This window comes from Gavia stellata, chromosome 3 (genome assembly GCF_030936135.1).
Source record: "Gavia stellata isolate bGavSte3 chromosome 3, bGavSte3.hap2, whole genome shotgun sequence".
Lineage (NCBI taxonomy): Eukaryota > Metazoa > Chordata > Aves > Gaviiformes > Gaviidae > Gavia > Gavia stellata.
The window spans coordinates 53,418,802-53,437,622 of record NC_082596.1 but is presented as its reverse complement, the minus strand read 5'-3'; the positions used below and the strand labels follow the sequence as shown (position 1 = coordinate 53,437,622).

Below are 18,821 nucleotides of genomic sequence, written 5' to 3'. Positions count from 1 at the left end.
ATATCCAAGGAAGATGTTTCCCTTTTAAAAACCAATGATTTTATTAATAGCTTCACTTGAAGAAATTAACATGACAAAACAAAAACTGCCCACTTATTCAACTAACACTTAGAATATTCAGATTCAAAAGAAATATCTACGCTTTGCTAAACTCTCTGTTCTTAAAAATATTGATGCAAATGCTTAAAAGCAAGCATGTGACTAATACTAATTAATTCCAAGAACAACTGCTTTTTGTAATATGATCACACGGTAGAATGAGCAATGGGAACTTGGCCCACGAATTTTAGGAGATGCTGCTACAAAATACCATTGTTTTCCACACTTTCAAAGAGTGACAGCTAGGATGAGGCCTTGACTACCATCGTTATTTCTCAAAATGAAGGAATGAATTTAGGTCCAGCAAAACTTTTCATTTCTTTTAAAAGAAAAAAATTGTTTGCAAGAGACCATGAACCACTACAATATTTTTCTGTTTATTCCGATTTATTGGAAAACAATCCCACCAAGTGTTTTCAAGAATGTCTCAATGTTTCCAAGTTACTATAATGTGCATCATAGATTAGCCTTTGGCATGTACTGTTAAAGCTCTACAGAAAATCAATCTGCCCGTCTCCTTCAAAATCTCAGGATACAAGTTCTGTTTTCTCCAATCACAAATCACTGAACCCACATCAATGCCTGAAACATGTTAGTCTGCCTTCCTTGGTCTCTATTCCTCTGTTACGCCTTCTTTCTTTCTGCTCTTATACCTGCATTTCCCCTTATAACCCTAAAAACACTTCATTTGGCGTAATATGTACTTGATCGCACCAATCATTGAGTAATTTGGAAAAAAAAAAAATTAAGGATTGTATAAATGATCACCTTCTTTAGAAATTAATTCAAATATGTGAGAATTTTCAAAGATAGCCTACATTTAGGAAGGCGTTCTCCATGTATTATTTGCACAAATCTTTAAGATTATGCTAATGCCAACTAAAAACACAACGCAGTTGAGGAGTTAGTGAGCGCTTAGCCTGTCTGATGGGCTATTTGGGAAACGGTATCCAGCAAATGGCAGCAACGAACCCCCACAGTCATAGCATCTCGCACCATATTCCAGCCATGCTAAAGCGTACGAGGGCAGCACCTCCCCACCCTTCCTGGACAAAGTAAAAAATATTAATTTAAACCAAAAGAATAAAAGGGATGGGAAATTCTTAAAAGCAGGCACTGGCCTTGGCTGACTCGCAGCTGAGACTGGTGCCAGTTTCAGCTGATGCCTCCTAAGTGAATACCGAGTGGCGTCAGTCCACCTGCATGGCTCATAGCACTCCCAGCACTGCAACAGATTTGAGAGCCCACTCAGTAGCAGCAGAGCAGTAGCAAAAGGGAGTTATACCTAGGGAAAATGTGGCGACAGGTTGCAGGCTGGCTCACGGGCAGAAGGTGGCAATGACGCCCCAAGTCCCCTCCAGTGCAGGATTAAACAGACTGAACCACCAGCAGTTTGATGGTTTTAAGTCACCTGTTCAATGTTTCCTTATAAAAATGAGGAATGCTCAGACTATCAGTGACAAGTGCAAGACAATTTAAGAAGCAGCCAATTTTTCCACTGCAACAAAAGCATGCCTAGCCTCCAAGACTCCCGACTCGAACTCTCATCTATTCTTTCATGCCCATATGGTGTAGGTCTGAGCTTGCTGTCAGTTATGGGACTGGTCATCTCATCCTCTCCCCAACTGCTCTGCTATTTTAATCACACTGTGCTTGAAATTAAGCGTGCCGGTCTCTCCACTATCGACCAAAGTTGATCACTGATGCAGCCCCAGTACTACCCGTGGCAGCCGACAGCACACATGCATGTAAGACAGCAATTGGAGGCCAGGGTTAATGGCTCAGTCTTTCAGAAACCCACCAATTCATTCTGTATATTGGTCCTAAGGAGAGAAAGCAATGGGAGAGTGGTGTGATAGACTGAGAATCCCAGCGAACCTTTCGGTGCCACATGAGCACAGCCAGGTGTTGAGAGAAAGGACAGCTATGTAATCCCATCCATTGACCCCAGGCCTGAAATCTAGAAGTCAAATTACAGCAACAGCTGGCAAGAGCCAATATGCCTCTAACCACAAAGCCTTAGCCCAATGCTGAAAAATTTCATAAGAAAAATGAGTAACTTTGAAACATAATGAAGATGATGACACACTTAGGGCTCATTCTGCTTTTCAGATATCCAAGTTTTACCATTGTGCTGTAAAATTAACCATGCAGCAGTGCTTGCCTGTGTATAAAAAACCCCACAACCGATACTGGAGGTCAAACCTTGCTGTCACTCAAGACTACAGTAAGCCCAGCCCAGCCGGTTGCTGTGAAGCCGTGGCAGACCCAGAGCACCGACCAGGCTGCAAACACTCATCCTCGGTTAAGTAATTCATTGCCCAGGTCAACTTGTAAAATTGGCTGTTGATTTCTAAATTAAAAATCAATTCTGTATAATGTGATTTAGGCTCCTGACAGAACAGGAACATGATAAACTCCACCACTCTAACAGGATTACATGAGTACGACTTATGGTAAGGAGTCTCCAAATCTAAAACACTTTTGCTTTTTTGTATTTTGTTAACTGCTTAGTGTATTTATCGTCCTGTAAAAGCAAATACATGTATTTGCTTTATCTTAAATTAAAAAACATAAATGCCTTTACTCCGCAGCATTGCCTGGAAGATAAATTGGACATCCTGTTTCAACTTTTTTTTAAAGATTAAAAATATATTAGATTATCACTAGTGATCAATACAATTACTGTTTTATATTCAGCCTTTGAACCAAATAACGAGGCAAGAGACGTAAACGCTATTCCAGTGCCAAATTTGACCATTAGAGAGCTGAAAACAATAGAAGGTAACGATGAATGAGAACTGCCAATTTGCCCATGTAACTTCAATAACTTTGGTTCTTTACGGTTCTTTTCTTCCTTTTCTTTCGCTGCTTCCTGCAGTCTGCAATTCTGAAGGCTAGATGCATTTGAATGACTTTTCTCCGTGAAGCTCAACTTGACACAAATCCAATTTTTTATTTCTTAAAATGCGAAACGCTGATTTCTGGAATTGCGATGAGTGGGAAACCCGTAACATAAAATACCACGGAGTTACTGGTGCGTTATTTACAGCCTTGTTCTTTGTTTGCTCAGCGCTTGGGCGACAGGTTTATTCCGTGGTGCAGCACGGGGCTTTCCCGAGCCGCAAGCGCTGCCCCACGCCTGCCGCTGCAGCACCCCCGTCCCCTGCAGTACCCACGCTTCAGAAGGATCGTTTTGCATCTGTTTGACCCAAAGAAATTAAATTTACCAAGCCTAAGCCGTGGCCGACCTGGAGATGCCTGCTTGAGGAGTTTTAAAGTTATTTTTGTTCGCCTTTCCCACACCACGCCGAAGGGCTCCGCTGCCGATATCTTTCAGGTTCGGTGTCTCTGTCGAGAGAGGCTTACCGAGCTCACCCACCCGACACGGCGGGAAGCAGGGGAAACAGCTCGGCCGCCCACCCGTATTTACCCCGACAAGGGTCCCGCGACCCAACCACGGGTCCCGCCCGGGGAGACAGGGACAGGGGCCGGCAGCTGCCCTGGGCCGAGCCGCGGCCCACGCCTCGCCCCTGGAGCCGCGGGGCAGGGCGGGGCGGGGCAGGGCAGGGCAGGGCAGGGCAAGCCCCGGCTCCCTCTCCACCACCCCCGCACCGCAGGGCCGCCGGGGGAGCGGCCGCTCCGCACGCCTCCACCATCTTGGCTCCGTGCGCAGCGGCGCGGAGGACGTGTCCGCCGCCGCCAGCCCGGCTCCACGGGGGCCGCCGGGCTCCTCCCGGCAGCCTCCAACTCGGGTGTGGAGCCGTTGCCCCGTCCGGAAGGCGCGGCGAGCCCGGCCCGGGGCGTATGGGGCGGCCGCGGGGGCGGGGGGAAGCGCGCCGCGGAGGCGGGGCTGCGGTGCCCGCCGGAGAGCCCGGCCGTAGGGGCGGGGAGACTCCTCCTCCTCCCGCAGCGAGGCTCCGGCTCCCCGCACGCACCGGAGCGCCCGGCTCCCTCCTCCTGCTCCTCGTCCCTCCTCCCTTCCCCTCCTCCCCCCCTTCCCTCCCCGGGTCGCCGCGGCTCCGGGAGGAGCGGGGGGGGGCCCCGCTTCCTTCCCTCTCCCCCTCCTTCTCCCACCCGCCACGCCGAGGAGAGGCAGGTGAGGACCCGGCCGCGTCCCCGCTCCCCCGCCCCGCGGGAGAGGCGGCCGCGATGGCGGCGGCGGCGGCGCCCGCCGAGGCGCTAGGCCCCGGCTGCCCGCCCCCAGCCTCTCCCCGCCGGGCGGCCCCGCCGCCGTGCCCCGGGGGGTGGGGGGGGGGCCGTGCCTCACCCCCGGCCCCTTCCTCTACAGAAAGTTTCTCAGCAACTTTCTTCCGGGCCCGAGCCCCCGCCCGCGGGGCCGAGGGGTCGGGCGGCAGCGAGCGGGCGGGAGCCGTGGGGTTGCTGCGGGGGGCGGGCGGAGGGGAAGTAAGTTTGTGAGGGGAGGCCGCCCCCCCCCGGTGCCGGGCTCGCTCCGCGGCCCCTTCCCGCCTGGCCGCCGCGATCGCGGGGCGCTGCGGGGCGGTTGCTCGTTCCCCAGTGGCGGTGTTCACCGCCCGCGTTGGTGCTCGGCGTGAGCCGGGTCCCCGCTCGGCTCCCGGGCGCGGGCAGCCAAGTGCTGGCACCGCTCGGCAGAGCCGGCCGGGGCCGGAGGATGTAAAAGGGCGAAATTCAGGAAATTGCTTTGCGAGTCGCCTGTAGCTTGGCCCGCGTGGAATTATTTTCTATTAATTTTTTTTTTCCCCCCTCAGTGTTCTGATTTGTATCCCTGCTTTGAATTTCTGAGTCATTAATTTAAATGTTCAGTCATCACACTTTATCAAGCCTGCTCGTCTTCCTTACGGTTAAAAAAAATCTATTGGACGCACACAGGCCCCCATTCCTGCGGAGGCTGCGCGTAACTTTCTGCGCTGCATGGAACTGCAGGTTTGCTGCGTGTAAAGTTGTGTGCACGTCCCTCAGGCCAAGGGCTAGCATGTCTTCTCCTCCATTGTACAAAATTACAAATATATGGGTTTATTGCGTTCATTTCAGAGTGGTCCGTTCCAGATGTCTGTTATGCGTGTGGGTGCAGGCCACTTTTCATTGGGAAAACTAGGTTATAAATATTTCCAAACTTCATGGTTGTTAAGAAGGTGTATTCAGATGTACCTGCTGGATTTAACCCTCAGCAGAGGCTGGTCATTAATTAAAAAATAGATGCTTGGATTTACTTAAACTGGCAGAACGATCCAACACCAGTTTAAGACTTGGAGCATGTTGCTGAGGAAGGTGTATTATCTTTCTCTTAATAATTCATAGCTGAATGAAATTTCAGGCAAATTTTGCAATCAAAATGGACCTTTAGTCAGGGAAGCAAGATGTGAAAGTTTACCTCAGAGTCTTTTTCTTTCATCTTTGGAAAGTTAGCCCTTGAAGAGGAATTTCTAATAAAATTGCCTTGTCAGTTACACTTCCAGTATCTCTGTCAGTATGTAGTACAGTTTTGCCATAACTATATGTTTCTGCAGGCTTCATAGATGTCAGAACTCTTCCTTTCCAAACAACAAAACCTTGCACTTCCACTCGTGTTTCTGATGCGTGTCTGTAAATTTAGCTATAGGAGGTTCCTGCTGAACATGGGCATAGAGCGGAGGCTATGGGTGTGTTTTGTACAGCCAGACTGTTGGGGTTAGTTTTGGGATGAGGTAGCCTCTGTGATGGGAACAGAAAGAGAGCAGCACTGGCAGTGTGCTGAATTTCAAAGAAAAAGATCCAATGATACCAGGCGTGTAAAACCATGACAACAGTTGGTAATAGTGATTGCCAGTAATTATTCCACGGGTTTCATTAGCTTTATTTTCTCAGGAGGTGCAGCTCAAGTGCAACTGCAGCACCTGTGTGCCCGTCAGTCCCTCTAATAATGCTTCTGGCTGTTAGCCGATTTCAAGCAAATTCGGCAGCAGAGGTGTCCCAGGTGAGCAATTTCTACAAAATTTGTGAAAGTAAGAAAGCCAGGTAGAAGAGAGCTTTTAACCTGCACACTGGAGAGTTCATGTCAACACTTATCTCAAGCTGCAAATTGATGCAGGAAATGTGGCCTCACTGGTTTTGCTGCTCGCAGAGCTACTTGTCCAGTTTTCAATAACTTTTTAATATCTGGACCCCAGTACTACTCTCTGAAATCTGATGAACTTCATTTGGAATGAGAGTAGTGAGCTCAAGGTAGCTTTAATCTGTATTTCGTATTACAAAGAGAGATCTTCAGGGGAATATTTGTTACCTAACAACAGTTCTTTGGCTATGAAACAAATGAACGAAATTGAAAGTATATTTAAATTGCTACGTTATTTGAAATTGCTAGAAAATATTTAATAAATCTTTGGTGTGCTGCGTACTGTGTAACAGAATTATTGAAAAACTGCAGTTCACAATTTAGGTTTTTTAATCAAAATTCATGTAGCAGAGCAGAGAACTACACTTCTGCACTGGAGCAATATTCTTTATTTTGAGCTTTGTGTACTTCCTGTAGCTCCTGAAGAATAAAGTCGCCACTCTGTTCGCTCCAATAAATAATGGCTGTCATGTGACAGTGATGTGAAAGTCTGTGGTGTGGCATGTGTCAGTTTATGTGGTCAAAGTTTAGGAACAAAGTAGCTGCATGGTTTTACTTTTCTATATGCGTTGTCTGCGGACAAAAGCTGTATATTTTCTATAGGTAATTCCTTGTGTTCAAACCATTAGTTAAAAGAAATACGTTCTTTCATCTGTATTCCCTACTTGGATCCAACTGTCTTGCCTTGTACTTTGATCACAGTTTGAGTAAGCTACCTTCATGTTAATTTGAAAATTGGTGTCACTATTAAGACAAAGAACACCTTAGGAACACTTCCTTATTCTGCTGCGTCACATCCAGCAGCCTTTTCCAGATAGGACACCTTCCGTGCATACATACACAGTCTGTGGCTTCTGTGAAGCCCTCATAAAAGGTTTCGAGCTTCTAGTACTGGAAGTCCTTTGCTAGTTGATGGAACAGATTGAGAAACTACATTTCTCCCTCAATAATCAAACTGCTGTAACAGTATGGTTTAGTTTTTGTCCTGGAGGAACCACCTCTGAATACAAGTAGATAGCTCAGTCTTGGGATTTATTCCAGTTTTGTTCTCCTTGAGAATGCCAATAGGATGCTGCTTTATAGTGATGGATTTTATGATGTGGCAGCCACTATTTTTTTTTTTAATACAAACTGCTTTACAGTTGCCATATGGTAACTTCTTTCAATCACTACAGTCCCTGGCTGCATTCAAACCAATGACTTAGAGCTGCAGGGTTCCAGATTGTGTTATCAGTTGCCAGGTTTTGAAGGCAAACCTGGACAAAATCCCATGTGTATGCTGAATTTAGTAGGGAAAAAGTCATATTGAAAAGATACTGTCAACTAACTGTAGGGCAAGTTTAATTTTAGGTTTTAAGAGGTCATTCTTACTGCCATTTCCACCTATGGGGGTTTATCCTTAATGGTGCCGGTGCATCAAAGCAGAAACTGGCACCGATGCAAGTTACTGAAACAAGTGGGACTGCACCCTTAGGTAAAGTCAACATGCATAGCTGACTATAGGATCAGAGATCGAAATGATAGTAATGTTAATGCTAGAAGTTAAGTAAGTAAATGTTAATACTTATGCATGAGTTTTGTTCCCTTTAGATTTAAACATATATTCTTTAAAAATGTAAAGAGTAACTGGAAATAGGATCGGAAATACTCTTTCTGTTGTTGCTTGGGCTAGGCACCTGCATGGGGCACCAGGTCTCACGCTGTGTCCAGGAAGTCAGTGGATCAAAGTCATGCTCAGCTGAAATGAGCCCTTGTGCTGAGGGTCTCCTGCGAGGACTGCTAGCTCTGGCTTGTATCCAAGCCCCGCAGCCCAGCAGGATACTGCCGTAGGGATCATCGGTAAGCAGATCCTTGGCCGCATTGACTGTTGCGGCTGAGACTGGGCTTTGTTTCGATTTTTCTTGACTGTAGTGTTAGGTAATGTTACAGAGTATGGTTGGAGAGTGATGAGGAAGTAATGACCGCTAAAACATCAGACTGGCATTATCTTTTTCAGCTTCTTGAGTGCTCTAAGATGTTGGATTGGAAATTAGATAACTTTTTTTGCTAACCTGGCTGTATTTTCTCTTTGTATTTTTGGAAGGCAAATGCTATTATAACAGTGTTATATGAGACTCTTAATTATTGACTACATCTGTACCTTAAATGTTTATGTAAATTTTGAATTCTGATGGTGCTACTGAACTTCAAATAATTTGTCTTTCAAGTTGGTACTTTAGGTGGATGAAAAACTTCTGTGTCTTAAGATACATCTTTCTGTGGTTTTCTTCACACCAGAAGTCTAGAGAAGTCTGGGAAAAATAAATGATTCTTCAGAAGCTTCGAGCCACCCCTTCAGTTCAGATTTTAGGATCAGCTAGACCAGGCTTACAAAAGTGAATAACTTCATTTTACTTCTATTGACATTGAAGTTGTTGAGTAAACACACCTACATAGGTAAACTTTTGTATATCAGGGCCTTTAACTTGTTTCTGGGGAAACTTTCAGGAGCATTTTGTGGTGTTAATCAGATATTTAGGGTCAGTCTTCATATTGGAAGACTTTGGTTCAATGGGGTTAATTTCCTTTGTTTGCACATGCCCAAAGCACCTTTTAATCTTGCAAAACTGAGACAGTAATAGTGTTTTAATCATGGTGTGAATAACAGAGCATAAATGCAGTCAGGTCTCAGATATGCTTACCAGGACTGATGGCCCCGTAGCAATAGAAGGGTCGGAGTGGAAGATGGTGTTCGTGTTCAGTCCCATTGTGAATGTTTTCCCATAGTTCAGGCAAACTTTCTGATGGTGCGTGTAAAGTTCAGCTTCAGGAAGAAAAATACAGTATCTTGGCTAAAGGTTTTGAAATTTTCAACCATACTTAATGCCTTCATGATTGTAAGAAAAGGCAGTGCTCGTGCAAGGTATTTAAAGAGTAATTAGAGGGTGCTGTGAATCTCTTGTGTATTGCAATTGTGTGGCATTATAACCATTTTGGCAGTCAGCCAAGAAAAGGAGACTTAAAACAAATTAATACTGAACAATCTTGTTTAAGTCATTTTAAGTATGGTTAGATAACAAAATTAATATTTATGCTTAAAATGTGACAAAGGAAAAATAGGTCTGAGTTCTTATGTGTCTCTCCTTGCTTTTCAGGAACATTTTATTGGAAACTAAAATCATGACCCGCACTTGTAACCACAGAAGAATCAAAAAAACCCCTCCAAAGTCCTTCTGTATACTTTGCTCTTCCTTTCCACACTCTTCCTGTTTCTGGTTGTTTTTTACCAGCTTAGCTTGTTTAACACAAAGACTCTATTTTGCCAGCAACAGTACCCTGAAGTCCAGAAGCTGAAGGACTGTGCCAAGGATAGCATGGCCACAGGCCTTCCTGGTTCTTAGGCTCCGTTCCTGAGCATCCAGTGTTGCCCAGCATCTCAGATGGTGGGGACCAGTGGTAGACCTCTGGTCTGACTCAGAGGTATTTGGGCTAGATGGACTGTTGGTCTGATTTGTAACAACTGGTCTTTCAATAGGCTTAACTTACTGAATGCGTGCCTCAAAGATGAGCAACACTGTTAAGGTTTGGGTCAAAGCATGCTGCACTGAAAAATGAATATAGAATTAATGTCTAGAAAATATTCTTGTTTTCAAAATATACATTTGCCTGAAATTAGCATTCATTTGCCAAACTGTGGGAAAGAAAACATTAACAAAGAGCTGTGGTTGAGGAAGGAAATCTGAACATAAATACAAAAGTTCTGTATTTCTTTGTAAAGTGTTTAAAACAAATGAGTAAGTTTAGTAGTACATCTTCTAAGTTATCTTTTTCAGTTCTCCTGTATCTCCTTTCTTTGCCTTGATTCTGATACTGTTTCTCTGAATGTCTGCAGTTTGAGTTTAAAACCTTACCTTAACTGATTTCCAAAGGGAGGTCTTCAGAAACATGCTAACAGGCAAAATTTGTAGTGTGTCAGTTAAAAGTTTAACAAGGTTAGTCTGAGAGAAACAGAGAATTAAGTGTGACATGTAGGTCTGAAACTTGTATAAAACAGTGGTCTCCAGACATCTTAAATATTAAAAATCTTCACCAAACCTAATAGCAAATGTCACATTTCAAAACTCTGTAAAGATGTGGCATTTATATTCACGTGAGGACTAAGCAAGGGTGAGGTGAAATCGGAGGAACCTTTATGGTGGTGAAGGTGAGTGTTTTGTGTCTCCTTTCCCATAACTTCTTGAGCTGAAAACAGAATGTACCAGCAGAATATTTTACTCTTACTGGTGTTTTTGTTGATACATAGTATTCAGTATTTTTGACTAGCTCTGATTCCAGTAGTTCAGTTCACAGAATCATTAAGGTTGGAAAAGACCTGTAAGATCATCAAGTCCAACCATCAACCCAACACCACCATGCCCACTAAACCATGTCCCAAAGTGCCACGTCTACATGTTTTTTGAACACTTTCAGTAATGGTGACTCCACCACCTCCCTGGGCAGTCTGTTCCAATGCTTCACCACTCTCTCAGTAAAGAAATTTTTCCTAATATCCTGCCTAAACCTCCCCTGGCGCAACCTGAGGCCATTTCTTCTTGTTCTGTCGCTAGTTACATGGGAGAAGAGACCAACACCCACCTCCCCACAATCCCCTTTCAGGTAGTTGTAGAGAGTGATAAGGTCTCCCTTCAGCCTTCTCTTCTCCACAGTGAACAACCCCAGTTCCCTCAGCCGCTCGTCATAAGACTTGTGCTCCAGACCCCTCACCAGCTTCGTCGCCCTTCTCTGGACACGCTCCAGCACCTCAATGTCCTTCTTGCAGTGAGGGGCCCAAAACTGAACACAGTATACGAGGTGCGGCCTCACCAGCGCCGAGTACAGGGGCACGATCCCCTCCCTACTCCTGCTGGCCACACTATTTCTGATACAAGCCAGGATGCTGTTGGCCTTCTTGGCCACCTGGGCACACTGCTGGCTCATATTCAGCCGGCTGTCAACCGCTGAAGTACTCTACATTTCCTTAGGGGTGTGAACTTTGGTGCTGTTGTGAAGCTGCACACATATGTAATAGTGCATCTTATGCACTTGTAGGTAATTTCTCTTAATAGAAAATCTTGCAATACTTCAGTGACAAGTGAACCTGAAACTATGGATTTTTTTTTTCTTTTTCCTAATGCAAATTTATGCAAGGCTTAGATAAGATCCATAGGGCAAAGACCATTCTCTACTTTGCGTGGTGACTAGCCCAGGTGAGCCGTGTATCATTCTTGTGAGAAGGCTGTTCCATACTGCATGGAGGTGGAAGACTTGTGATTTTCTTGTTTTTTTGGTTTTTATCTTAAATCTTAACAGTGCTTCTCCTCTTTGATGCACATGTTCATTAAGTAAAGCCTACTGAAAGAACAGCTGTCATGAATCAGACCACAAGTCAATCTAGGAAAATGTCTCTCAATTCAGGAGAAATTCTTAATGTCTCAAGTAAAAGTTTTTGGAAGTTTAGTTAAAGGGAACATTTCAGAATGGGTTCTTTCAGCCACAGATGGCAGTTCTGATTCTGCCTGTTTTAAATAAAAAGTATTCAGGTTTTCTTCCAGCAGTAATATCTTAAAATGTAAGTGTGCTCTCTGATTTCTGATGCATGTGATACTTGGCATTTTTGCCAAAGTGTGTTCTTTGGTTTTGTTTTTGGGGTGTTGCCTCCCACCCCCATCAAGTTCTAGGCAGGAGATGCTTTGATAGAATGACAAAGTCCTGAAAGCAAAGAGAGGGAGGGGTTTGTTTAACTGATGCTGATGTTAAATATTTGTTTAAAGGTTATAATAGTATTGGCCAGATCAGCTCATCTGTACCTAACTGAAAATCATGCACTGGAGAGAGAAAAAGAGTATACTAGTTTCACTATGGACACCCATGTTTAATTCTGTTTTCATAGTAAAGTTAAATACTCTATTCAGGAACACTTACGGCATAGAGCAAGATACTATTCCTTTTGAAAACAATTACCCATGAAGGAAAGAGAAGTGAAAACCAGGATAATTCCTGAGCTGTTACAACTAGTCAGTTGGGGAAATTCTCCTCAGTAAGATTTATTTTCTCAGCAGCCACAGTTTTTCAAGCTTGAAAAGTAAGTACTGTATTAATATGCTGTAGGGGGTGGGGAAAAAAAAGGATTATGGTTTGGATTTTGGGTTTTTTTGGGTGTGGGGGAGTTGGGGGGGAGTGGTTTTTTGTTTTTTCTTTTTTTTTGGTTCTGTGGTTTTCAAATGAGTGAGCAAAATGCAAGTACAAAATCCTCAACTTCAGAAGACACAAAAATTAAATGCTGACTTGTATATGGCTTTAGAGGCTAAGATACAATAGCAATATGGATTTTTTTTTTTCTTTCAAGTACAGTTCTATACTGTATTTTAAGTACAGTTATACACTTAAAATAAAACACAATTCATAAATTATAGTGGTTGAGGTTATTTAAAATGATAAGTTTTCCAAATAGCTTGCTGAATAATTATATATACGATGTAATTTGCTAAAGATATCAATCTCCTTTTTCATTTTAGGAAGTATTTCTTAGCTTGTACACTGTGGAAACCTGTAGAACTGATTGATTCAGGTTATCATGATGTATGTAAAATGAGACAAGTGATAGTTTATAGATGAAAAATTATTTCCCTGGAAACGTTTGACTTGTTCATACAAAGTAGGTGTATTTAAATATTCTGGAATTCATTTGCATTGGTTATTAAATCTACGGCTCTTTGATTACTGCCCTTCCTTAGCTTAGGTCTGTCATACCTTTAGAATACTATTTAAATTTGGTGCATACATGGTGAAGCCATAGCAGAATTATTACAAAGTGACTTATATTAACAAGCATGACACCTTGATTTTATGTGGTTATTTTAAATTATTATTTTAACTTAGTTTTGCACTTGTGCATCTTCATTCTTTTCCCAAAGAAAGAGGATGAGTCTTACTGGTCAGTAAACTACATTGACACTTAACTATATATTAGGTTTACACTAATCTTGTTAGCTTTTTGCTAGGGGCATGGATTTTCTGCGTGTGTGTTTAACGTCATAATAAAGCATCTTAATTCTTGTAAGCTACCTATATAATTATTTAAACAATGAAAGCCCAAATTATATGCAAGACTTTTTTTTTTTCTTCCTAATTTGTGTTCAGTGGCATTTAATTGGAAATTCTGATTGAAATTCTTATAAATAACCAGCATTTTGTTTTAAGGTACAAGTTAATAATATGTTGCCTTTTAGATAAGGATATAGAAGGCAGTAATTCTAAGCACAATACACTTTTTGTTTTAGATTTGATGGATTTATTTACAAAAGGGAGTGTTAGCTTTAATTTGTTTACAGGTTTTGGTGACCAAAACCTCTAAGATGTTAGAATTAATAGATCTCATACTTGCAAGTTTTTATTTTCTTTGAAAATATGAAAAAAAATCTCCTGTCTTTTAACCTTATCTTCACTAAATGTTTCTCAGATTCTATCTAAATAATATTAATTGGGGGTGGGATCTTCTATACTTGTAACAGCTTATGTTACTTCAAGTATTTAGGTGTTCAAATTTTGATTCCAGGTGGTTATGAATGAGCTCTGTTGGTTTGCTGGTTTGAATTGGTTTAAAATTTTGGTGGTTAACAACATAAATTGAATAATTTTTAAATTTAATATAGATTATCGTAACAGTAAATTTGGGTCTTAATATAAATTGATGTTACGATTTTAAAAAAAATATTTCTTTCTCTCCTTTGAACATTAAAAAAATGCCATCGGAAGAGTAACTTCCCATTATAACATGGCATGTGGTCAGTTAGCATATGACTTAATTTGGCTGTGAAGGTCTGTTGGTTTTTTGGTTTTTTTTTTTGCTGTTATACTTCGAAGTAAACATTGTTTACTGCATTATATGTAGTATAGTATACCCAGGTAACCAAATAATTTAGATGTCTGAGTCAAATCATCTTCAGGCCAACACAGTAACCTGCCAAAACTTTTGAGCCAGTGGACTAATTACAGTGTAAGACATTCTTGAGGAAACCCTAACTGCACTGACAGGGAATTGAAAAGTTTTTAAGTGTTATTTCTGCATGATTTCTACAGCTTGGAAACTATGTCGTTAAACTGTTGCTTCTCTTAAAGTGTTTCCTAGACTTGAGGGATTGTTACTTTTTCCCCCTCACTGTCTCTGAAACTGAAAGACAAGGCAGAAGCATTAGACTGCACAGTTTTAAAGTCAGAAAATCCGAATGGGATTATATTTTTTTAAAAAACCTTGCTGTCTAAAACAACTTTTCCCATGTCTTAAACTGAAATGGAAATTAGACTTTTTTCCATTTTTTAATTGTTTGTTTCACCAAATCAGTTGGGGGTTTTTGTTTGTTTTTTGGTTTTTAGCTCGTTAGGAAGTGGAAAAATATGAACCTATTTTTATTCACAGATATTGTACCATTGCTGTTCTAGGACCTGATCCTTTTTCACACTGAAGTCAAGTGCAAAATTCCCCTTGACTTCAGGGAGAGCTGGATTAGCTTTACACAAAAAGACCAAATTGTCCTCTGGGATAAGTGGAGACAACTCTATTGAAGTAGACTTCATTGGAATATAAAATGAAAACAAAGAGGTGTTGCCTGCCTTTACAGGCAATTAAATTGGATCTGTTAGCTCAACCAGATAGGTTAATTTAGCAGTTGAATCAGGGAAGTTTTTCTTCTTCTAATTAGATAGTACAGTTATACTAATTCACTGCACTGAGCGGTGAATTAGATGTCACTTATTTTTGACTACAAGTATTTTACAGAACCTAGAATCTGTTTATGAACTCTTGTTTATGTGGCATAAGACTTATCATGAGAAAACTCAAACACTTTCTAAACTGTTAGCAAATGTTCAAGCAGTTTGTCCTTAAGTAGCTGAAAGGGGTCCACGTACCATTCCAATTTAATAGGCTTTATGTGACCAGTTGAGTGGGCTTTGGGGAGCTTGCTTTGTATTTTCAGCATCAGGCTGGCATCCTGAGTGGCTTTCTGTAGTCTTGCTGAGGTAGGAAGAGGGTAATTAATTTACACCAAAAGTTGGACTGGATGTTATCCAGTGTGTTTGCCAGTGGTATCCAGAGTAATCCCACTGACTTCCACAGTAGACAGTAGCACCTTTGGCATATTTTTTTATTCTTTACACAATGGTATCTGTATTGTGTACACAAACAATGAAGAAATAGTATTTGAAAAATGAACTCAAACATAGTGATTACTGACGTAATACTCTGCTATACTACTTGTAAAGTGTATCGTTTGTCACTCTTCCCTCAAGTTTTTCTTTCGGTGCTCCTTGCATCCGTTGGAACCATGAATTAATTCAACAGTCTGTGCGATTATTTTCACCTAAGCATTGTATGGCTTTCTTGTACTTTGCCTTTGAAGTTTCGCAAAGGGAAGCGGGGCTGGAACATTGTAATCTCCTTAGAATAATTTGAGAATGAGTCCTTAAATGTTGTTCTGCATTTCTTTAATAAAGTTTCACATGTGAAATAAAACCCCCTCCCTGGGAAGAATGCAAATCCACAGTGCTCTTAGCTGTTTAGCATATGTAGCTCTGCAAAAAGACATCCTCAAATAACTCCTGTTGCAATATTTAGCTGGTGATAAGGGGTTAAGTAGTAAACTGAAATTGTCTGAAACACTTGAGGTGCTAAATTTACAAAACAAGACACAAGAACTGTTTTAAGATTAGTCATAGTTAGGAAGCTTATTGAACCACCAGCATCTTCCCGAAAACATCCTGTACTTTTGTCGTCTTCAGCTAGCTTCATCTATTCATGGTCTTAACTGCTTTTTGGTTTTTAGAAACTCTTGCTGCAACTTCTTTGTGACTAAGGCGCATTGTCAATCAGTCCCGTCCTCCCCATGCCAGCCAACTGTCCCCTTAATGCAGCAATTCACTTGGATGAATAGTGCTCATACTTTAAGGAGACAATTGCCTACCAGAGAGGGTGCCAAGTTGATTTAACTTTGCCCAAGTATGAAAGAGTTTTTAAATGGATGCTGTCAACTAGCGTTGGCCCAGGGCTTCAGCTGCCTGAAAATTGTTATAATCTGATAGGGAGGATGTCCGAATTTGTTTAAAATATTTTAGTCAACCACTAGGCTGCAGAGAGCATTAGTACCCTAGAAACTGTTGTCAGACGATCATCCTTGGTCTGTCGGAACTACAGTGGATGCGTCCTCACCAAATGTATAACACGGCTTTAAAAATGGACTCTTTTTAGGCAGTACATCACTAAGTTGGTGAAAGAATACGGGATTTGTGTTGTAATCTGCTCTTCCAGTTCAGTTTAATGCCACAGCGTGTGTTTTGAAACACTTAGTCGGATGTATAATACAGTATAAAACCACAACTATAGCCTGCCGTTACTGTAAGACTTTCAGAGCTGGGCTACCTTTTAGCCAAACCAGCTACTGAATTATCCGTTAGAACCAGACAGAGTTTAGGAAAACAGCATTGCTGCTTTGCTGGCCAGGATTTTTTGATGCATGGAAGTTGAAAGGATGCTTGCCTTCTAGGTACACCATCACTTGAATGCAGAGGGGTTTGTGTTGTGCATTCATTCTTCTCCGATAACTGGAAGCACACGCCTTTTCTTAGCATAGTTTGGGGTCTGCGATGTCCTCACTGCACTTCTGAAGGGAAGAGAGAAGGTGAAAAAATTTAAGGAAAAAACTTGTGGAGAAGAGGCTCCCTGAAATTCCTGATGTCTGTTTCAGGGAGGCCAGGAAATCTGAGAAAAGGAGCTACTTCTGTTGAGAGCCTGACAAAAAATGGGAATTAAACTAGATGTGTAGAAATGATGCTATTAACAAAATGCTCAGTTTAAAGGAGAGAAAAATTCTTACAGGCGTGATGGTCGGATGCTAGTGAGTGTGTTTGGGGGCGGGGAGGAGGGTGTTTTCCTTGTTTCCCTGAGATCATTAGGCCATTTACAGCTGCAACAACATTGCTACTAGTTTAGATACAATTGTGGAGAAAAAAGAAGCGTTGTTATTTCAGTGCCTGGCTGGAATAAGTAGTTTGTTAATCAGTGCCATGAGATTGTTAGTTGCTTTAAGGACATCCCAATTAGTAGATGTGCAACTATTAATGAGTAAGTGTATTGTATACATCAGAAAAAAAAATACTTAGATGGGAAAAGATGAAGAACAGGAGCTAGAATAACTTCCAAATATGAAGGACGAGAAGTTGATTGGGAGCTGTCAGCATAGCGTGGATTTATGAAGGGGAAATCATGCTTGACTACCTTCTGTGATGAGATGCATGGCTGGGTAGAGGAGAGCAGAGCAGTGAACATTGTTTATCTTGACTTTAGTAAGGCTTTCAGCAAGGTGTCCTATAGCATTCTCATAGAAAAACTGATGAAGTACATGCCAGGTGAGTGAACAGTGAGAGCGACTGGGAACTGGCTGAACTGTCGGGCTCCAAGAGTTGCCATCAGTGGCACAAAGTCCAGCTAGAGGCCAGTCACTAGTGGTGTACCCCAGGGCTCAGGACCCCAGTACTGTTTAACACCTTCATTACTGACCTAGGTGGTCACACAGAGGTGCACCCTCAACAAGTTTGCAGAGGATTCAAAACTGTGAGGAGTGGTTGATAGACCAGGGGGTTGTGCTGCCATCCAGAAGGACCTTGACAGACCAGAGGAATTGGCTGACAGGAACCTCATGAAGTTCAGGAAAGGGAAATGCCAAGTCCTGCCCCTGGGGAGGAACAACCCCAGGCACCAATATATGGTAGGCTCCAACCAACTGGAAAGCAACTTTGCAGAAAAGGACCTGGGGGTCCTGGTGGAAAAGATGTACGTGAGCCAGCAATGTGCACTTGCAGCAAAGAAAGCCAGAGGTGTCCTGGATGCATTAGGAAGAGAGTTACCAGCAGGTTGAGGAGGTGATCCTTCCCCCCTCCTCAGCACTGGTGAGGCCACACCTGGAGTGCTGTGTCTGCTTCTGGGCTGCCCAGTACAAGAGAGCCATGGGCATACTGTAGAGAGTCCAACAAAGGGCCACTAAGGGTCTGGAGTGTCTCTCCTATGAGGAAAGCCTGAGGGAGCTAGGATTGCTCAGCCTGGAGAAGAGAAGGCTCAGGGGGTATCTTATGCGTATAAATACCTGATGGGCTGGAATAAAGAGGACAGAGCCAAGCTCCTCTTGGTAGTGTCCACTGACAGGACAAGAGGCAATAAGCACAAATTATAATACAGGAAATTCCATTTAAACATAACAGGACAAGAGGTAATGGGCACAAACTTGGTCACAGGAAGTTCCATCTAAACATGAGGAGGAACTTCTTTGGGGGAGGCAGAGCACTGGAACAAGTTGCCCAGAGGGGTTGTGGAGTCTCCTCTGGAGATATTCAGAACTTGCCTGGATGTGTTCCTGGGCAATCTGCTCTAGGTGAACCTGCTCTGGTGGGGGGGGGGGGGTTGGACTACATGATCTCCAGAGGTCCCTTCCAACCCCTATCATTCTGTGTTTCTGTGTGATAAGAAAAAAATGTGGGGTTTTTTTAATGTAAGGGTGATGCAACGCTGGAACAGGTGGTCCAAAAACATTGTGGGGTCTCCATCCTTGGCGATAACTCAAAACCCAACTGGACACAGCCCTGA

At 42.6% G+C, this 18,821-nt stretch overlaps 1 protein-coding gene across 1 annotated transcript in view; it reads left to right on the top strand.

The window, feature by feature from the left end:
• Positions 1 to 4,052: 4,052 nt before the first annotated feature.
• Positions 4,053 to 18,821, top strand: part of YES1 (YES proto-oncogene 1, Src family tyrosine kinase) — a 53,482-nt gene continuing 38,713 nt past the window's right edge. The window contains exon 1 of the mRNA XM_059815891.1: positions 4,053 to 4,198. The gene's annotated coding sequence lies outside the window, so the exon portion shown is untranslated. The remainder of the gene's footprint in view (positions 4,199 to 18,821) is intronic.